The sequence below is a fragment of the Lissotriton vulgaris genome, chromosome 4_1 (assembly GCF_964263255.1).
Source record: "Lissotriton vulgaris chromosome 4_1, aLisVul1.2, whole genome shotgun sequence".
Classification (NCBI taxonomy): Eukaryota; Metazoa; Chordata; class Amphibia; order Caudata; family Salamandridae; genus Lissotriton; species Lissotriton vulgaris.
Window position 1 is genome coordinate 2,079,046,422 of NC_141691.1, and position 7,063 is coordinate 2,079,053,484.

General features: G+C 46.3%; 1 long non-coding RNA gene across 1 annotated transcript; it reads right to left on the reverse strand.

Annotated features, from left to right (window-relative positions):
• Positions 1 to 3,004: 3,004 nt before the first annotated feature.
• On the reverse strand, positions 3,005 to 3,922 carry LOC147725070 (uncharacterized). Its single transcript, XR_015310123.1, has 3 exons — positions 3,806 to 3,922; positions 3,626 to 3,701; positions 3,005 to 3,163 (listed from the first exon to the last, which is right to left on the reverse strand). It is a non-coding gene; the product is annotated as an uncharacterized LOC147725070 (long non-coding RNA).
• Positions 3,923 to 7,063: the final 3,141 nt, after the last annotated feature.

The following is a 7,063-nucleotide window of genomic DNA, read 5'->3' on the forward strand; positions in this document are numbered from 1 at the left end:
CTATCTCTCTTTTACCTTTCTTTTCAAAAATCTTGGAAGCCCACGTCACCACCTGTCTCTCACAGTTTATCGAGAGTTCCAACTTTCTCGAGGCCAACCAAGCAGGCTTCAGACCCGGCCACTCTACGGAGACAGTGATCTTGGCCGTGCTGGACGCCCTGAGAGACGGTGTTGACAAGGGTGCCCCTCAGGCCCTGGTATTACTAGATCTGTCAGCCGCCTTCGACACGGTGGATCATAACATCCTTCTCCGCCGTGTCGAGCAGGCTGGCATCAGGGCCTGGCGCTGGCCTGGGTCAGATCCTTCCTGACTGGCAGGTCTCAGACCCTTAGCCTGGGCGCTTTTAGGGCTCCCAGAGAGCACTCGCTCTGTGGGGTTCCCCAGGGTTCTTCCCTGTCCCCTCTTCTTTTCAATCTTTATCTTCGCCCCCTTCTATTTTCTTTGAGGCAGTGGGACGTTACCGTGTTCAACTACGCGGACGACCTGCAGCTCATCTTTTCTCTCAATTCCCCCTCTGCTATCCCTAATTTTCAGGCAGTCATGTCCCACATTCTCCAGTGGATGGGCCACAACCAGTTAAAGCTGAACCCCGGTAAGACGGAGCTCCTCCTTCCCGGAAGGAGCGCCACCTTCTGGGGGCCTCAATTCTGGCCGGTGGAACTGGGCCCCTCTCCCACTCCCGTGGCTTCGGTGAAGAGCCTGGGGGTCACTATTGACTCCGCCCTATCCCTAGGGCCGCAGGTGGGGACCGTGGTCTCGTCCTGTATTTACCAACTGCGCAGGATCAGGAAAGTGGCATACCTCCTTACACCTGATGCCCTCCTGCAGGTTATCATGGCCCTCGTCCTCTCCCGCCTAGATTTTTCCAACTCGATCTACCATGGCCTGCCTAAAACATCGATGGCTAGACTGCAGGCGGTCCAAAATCAGGCGGCGAGACTGGCCTTAGGGATTCCGAAGTGGCAATCCGCTAGGCCCCTCCTCGTCAAACTCCACTGGCTCCCTGTCATCTCTAGGTCAGCCTTCAAGATCGGCTGCCTTATCTTCAAGTCTTTGGCTGGCTCCTGTCCCATCTTCGTGAAATCCCTCATCAGACCCTTCTGCCCGTCCCGCAACTTGAGATCATCTCACCTTCATCTCCTGACTGTTCCTTCCTACAAGCTCTGCAGGTCTGGAGGCCGGAGATTTGCATACCTGGCCCCCAAGCTCTGGAACTCTTTCCCCCTTTCTCTTAAAACTTCTAGCTCCTTGACCCTCTTTCGTAAGTCTCTAAAAACTTGGCTTTTCCCTCAATCTGGTTAGTCTTTCTGTCCCCTCTACTTCCAACCAGCGCCAGGAAACCCATGGTGTCAGTGCGCTATACAAGCACCCCTTACGATACGATACGTTGGTGTCATAAAAAGGAAAATGGTAACTCGTGCTCAAAATCTCAATTCACAAAAATCTCAATATGCAGGAACACATCAGTGCAGCCACCAGAGGAGCAAACTTCCACATGAATGTGAGAAGTTGGCCTGATATCTGATGTCCACTATTCTAGTGGGCACCCTGTATCAGTCCAAACACCTTTATGATGATGGTTGTAAAGTCAACCTTATAGACCAGCTATCCTAGTGGTCAGAGCCCATGGCCGCGGTGCTGGAGCTCACCATTGTTGCTCCGGGGCTGGGTATCACTCTTTGGTGAAAATTCCCTGCTCATGCCCTTCACCCTCCCCTCAACTCGACGGAAGGAAACAAAGAAGAGTGGCGGCACTGTAACGAACCCCTCCTCATCCTCTGAAAGTTAAGATTTCGCCCGGAATTCTCCCCTGGAGAATTGCTACGGTGAGTCGCCTCCCTGAAACGGCCCTGGTCCCAAGAGGATTTCGGTGTCTCCCAGGGTTTGTGATGGGGTCGCAGAGTCCCGCTGCCGGCTTTGCTCGATGAGTCTCCCTGCTGCCGAGCGTAACTCTCGAGCCTGCACAGATCACCAATTCGACCATGGGGGACTGCAAGTGATCCATCACCCCTACCCCGGCCGCACTCCGCAGCTGTTTTGCCCGCTTCCTAAGGAGAATCGTGGAACGGCTCCGGTCCTACGGGGCAGGCATGTGGGGCGGAACGTCACTTTGGCGCCTCATTATTTCGCCCAGATCTGTATATGCTGTGCGGTCCCGGGAACTTTCACGTTGGGGGTTGATACTGAACGCCGGCCTCAGCTAATGATCACCGGATCACGGAGGGGAGAGCCTGCGGTTGTGCAAAGCGGCATACTGATGCACAGCCAATGACTTCTGGATGACCAAAAGACTACGGAGGGGAGAGACGGAAAAGCGACGTATATGGTGGGGGTTTACATCCTCTACTTAGCCCTCTCCCCTGTGCTGCTTACTCCGTTTTTAGGAACCTCTCAATATTGTGAATGTGACCATTTTGCCTTGGATAACTTTATTTAGCCCTGAACCCCGATTCAGCTGAAGACAACTTAGGTGGTTAGTAATTGAAATGCATCCACTTGAAAATGGCTACTGCGCTGGAACACCCAATTGAAGCTCCGGGGGCTTGCATCACTCTTGGGTGAAAAGCCCAGACTAAAAATGGACTTCACCACTCCCGAAACGGTAGTCTACAAGACAGCTGAATAGTACTATACAAATGGTACACCCTGCGCTGAAGAATCTTATTCACTGAGCAACTCTTAAACGGCGGGTCTACCAATTGTGAGGCTCATCCTTCGTTAATTCTTCAGTGTACCCAACACCGAAACATCTGGCTCCCATGCTTCGAAAACATTGCACACTGTTGTAATAGCAAATTAAGAATAATAATGAGGCTTTAGCGCCATCTACTGGCCCTTTTTCATACATCTGCCAGTCAAACAATCTTAAACCAAGTTAACCATGATTTAACCTCCTTCCTGCTCTACGCCCATAATTCTGTCTGGATACAACTCCCAGTTAAGCTACATGAAGGCATTTATAGAAACAATTTAACCAGTGCACATCCCTACTCGTAACTATTATCCAATACAATCAGTTCAGTACTTCAATTCTTTTCCAGTCCACACAGTTATTTAGATAGCACAGAGTCCATTGGTTCTTAACGTTCTTATTTATTGATTATTTTCTTGCCACATCGTCACAGCCGACGCGCGTTTCGCCCTCCACGGGCTTTTTCAAGGCTGCAAATTAGTATACAAATACATACAATCAGTAAAACTCATATCTACCAAGCCACCTTTACACATCCATACTTAGTCAACTCCAACCCTTATTTTCCTCCATTTCCATTTGGAGCTACTAACATATATCAATAGCATTTTTCAAATCTTGAATTCATATTGTAAATAACTGCACAATTGTTTAATCAATCTGGCATGCTTGATGTCATATAGCAGGTTGAATACATCCAATTTTTGTGGCCATCTTCCTTCACATGGTTATACTATGCTGGCATTAATCATGCATTTCCGAGTTATCCCTACAACACCTATCTCTCAAGGTGGCCACCACTTATGCCTCAGTGTCTTTTGTTCAAACGCATGTATCAGTGCCCATATTAGCCACATTTTTATCCCTATTTCAATGTTGTTACTAATCCAATTATACCAATGGAAACTCTCAACTTAATGAATTCCACTTACCAGAAAAGTATAGTATGGTGAGTGGCGTATTTTCGTATAATTCAATAAAAACCATAAAATTCCTTTGTCATTGGTCCTATAAAACCAAACAGTACCGGTATTTAGAAAAGATTTCATACATTTGTGTGTTACATCTTACTACTTAATTATTCAGTAACAGACCCCAGTCGACCGGCTTACCTTAAAAGCCTGTGATCATGGAAGTGAAAATTATTCTTTTGTATTCTTGTACTTCACTATTCTTTTAGTCACTCAGTGGTCTGTTATTTAATAAAGGACTGCAGGAGCCATGATAAGTTCCATCTGAAATAATAAACCAATCCTATTTTAGTTGTTTATAGGGGAAAGTCCAGGCGTTCTATACAGGTCTGTTATATTTCCAAATGTATGCCTCATTGTGTTGCCCCCGAAGTGCAACCAGTTTCACCGCCTTTCCAAATACCGGTCCAAACACTGTTAAAAAACGTCCATGATACTACGTGTTGCTTCTCTAGCAGCAGTGTGGCACACCGATTTAATACTGTTCATCGCCACCTCAACCATGGCGGTGTCCCCATCGTCTGTTTAAGCTGCCCCTCGTAGTGCATACATCTCTCTAGAGCCGGCTTATATTCCTTAAAATTGTATAAAATAGCAGGCACCCCTCGTATTTCAAATCGATATGAGTGCGCACTCCTCATCCGGTTATCTCTTTTTTAGCTTAGTTTAACAACCGGAAACAAAAAAAGACACGTCAGACCGGGTGCATCTGTGCATCGCGCCTTCCAAATTAATTAAACCCAGTCTCTATTTAGCGTCAAGGAACAATTGTCTCAATCGTGTTTTAAACTATCAAGTGCTATTCCCGAACCCATTTTTTTGAACTTACCGCCATCGCGAAGACCGGTCGCGTCTCTGCAAGGCGTCTCTCTTCCGCGTTCGTCTAGCAGGAAGTAACTACGTCCTCCTGGCCCGCCCTTTACATCAGTCAAAGAGAAAGGACTAGGCCCGCCATCTAGTGTCAATACTCACTAAGGAGAAAGTAGTGGCCATCTTGGAATATTTGTGTCTCCATGTACTGCACGAGCAAAGGGCAAATACTATTTGTATCATCCTATTCATACATTTTATGCACCAATTTCAAGCGCATTATCACATGCATATACATAACATGTATTAATGTTTAAAGGGGGAGAATATCCATTGTGTTGGAAGCAAGTCTCCATCGCACCTTTGCTTAAAAAATCAACTTTGGACATTTCAGACCCCAATAGTTACCGGCCCATAGCTAGACTTCCATTGCCGGCCAAGCTTATTGAGAGGGCCATGAATGCTCAGCTCTGTGATTTCCTCAGATCCTCTCAAGGGCTTGACATGGCGCAACACGGATTTAGGGAAGGCCACAGCACTGAGACTGCCCTTATTAAGTCCACAGAAGAAATCAGGAAGGTGTTGGACGCGGGCGGACGGGCAGTCCTGGTGCTTCTTGATTTGTCCGCGGCCTTTGATACGGTCCACCATAGTATTTTGGTGGACCGCCTTGAGGGGTGCGGAGTGCGAGGAGTCGCGCTGAGCTTGTTGAGATCTTTCCTCTCGGACAGGGTCCAGGTGGTAGCCCTGGGAGATTTCGAATCCACTCCTTTTACACTCCCAGGAGGGGTTCCTCAGGGCTCCTCCCTGAGCCCTACCCTTTTTAATATATACATTTCCTCCCTCGCCCCGGTGATTCGGTCATTTGGCTTTGAATTGACATCATATGCAGATGATACACAAATTGTGGTATCTCTGCTCCCGGGTCGAGAGGAAGGAACAGCAGCAAGATTTCAGGACTGTATGATTGCAGTAAGTTCATGGATGGCTAGGAATTGCCTTAAATTGAACTCCTCGAAAACAGAGGTTCTTCTCTTTGGCAATGAGACCAACTTATGGACCCCCAATTGGTGGCCCCAAGAAATGGGAGAATCTCCCATACCTGCCACAACAGTAAAAAATCTGGGGGTACTCATTGACAGACAACTTTCTTTTAAAGCACAAGTCAATGCCCTCTCATCCTCTGTTCACTGGATAATAAAAACAATCAGGAAAATTCTCCCCTTTCTCTCCACTAGCAGCAGGAAAACTGTCGTGACAGCATTAGTGCTGTCACGCCTTGATTACTGCAATAGTCTGTATTTGCAAGCACAGCAAGGGATCCTGAACAAGTTACAGATGCTGCAAAATGCTGCTGTCCGCTTAATTACGGGTCTACCCAAGTTTGCATCCGTTTCTGGGGAACTGAGCAAATTGCACTGGCTCCCAGTACGGAAACGTATGATGTTCAAAGCACTGTGCATAGTGTTCAAGGCAGTGAATGGACAAGGTCCGTCTTTCCTTCAACAACACTTCCAGCTGTATCAACCAGGCCGACAGTTAAGATCATCCAATAAATGGCTTGTCAAGACTGATCGTATTAGGAAAGCTCGATGGGGAGGTCGCAGCTTTATTTCCGGAGCAGCCGATATCTGGAATAAAATGCCCCTCCCCCTAAAACAAAGCACTGACCTAATGACATTCAGGAAGAACATTAAAACATGGCTTTTTAATCTATAGGGACTAACATCGTATGGAGAAAGTATATCATTTCAGCGCCAGGACACCTGCCCGGTAACAGTGCGCTTAATAAATGGTAAAAATAAATAAATAAATAAATAAATAACATCAATATAATTGCTATGGGCACATTTGGTCAATAAGATTTACTTTGTTTTTCCTCGATGCTGATGAAGCAAATCTGTATATATAATCATAGAAACTCACACATCTCTTTATCCATATTTGCTCCCTTTTCCACTGCTCTCAAAGAGATGATCCATTTACTTTCCAACTTTCGTAAATGCTGTTCACGATTACCACCCCTATTCCCTGTCCTCACAACCTCTATGCCATGAATCTGATTTTGTGTAAGTCATTTGGCTGGTGCGCCATATTGAAATGTACCGCCAAAGGGTATTGGGCATTGTTGTTCCGCATAGCCCTAACGTGCTCCTGTATTCTTTCTTTTAATGGCCTTATTGTGCTGCCTACATATATCCAATTACATATACATTTTATGCAATATACCGTAGAAGTGGTATTGCAGTTGATAAAGTTTTGTATCTTGTGTAATCTAGGACTATTGTACCTGAACTCCGTTATTTTGTTTAATGCAAAACAACAAATGCAGCAATTGCCACATTTGTAGAACCCTTTTGGTGGTACGGGCATCCAATTTTGTCCTTTTGGCGGCGGGATGTAACTTGGACACAGTTCTTGTCTTAAAGTTCTCCCTCTACTCCAGGTGATCGATGGTTTTATTCCCACCTTGTTGTGCAGGCTGGGATCCTCCAATAATAAGTGCCAGTTTCTATTCAGTATCTTGTATATATCTGTACTAGCAGTACTGTAAGGAGTAATGAACCTTATCTTTCCTTTTGTTTTGCC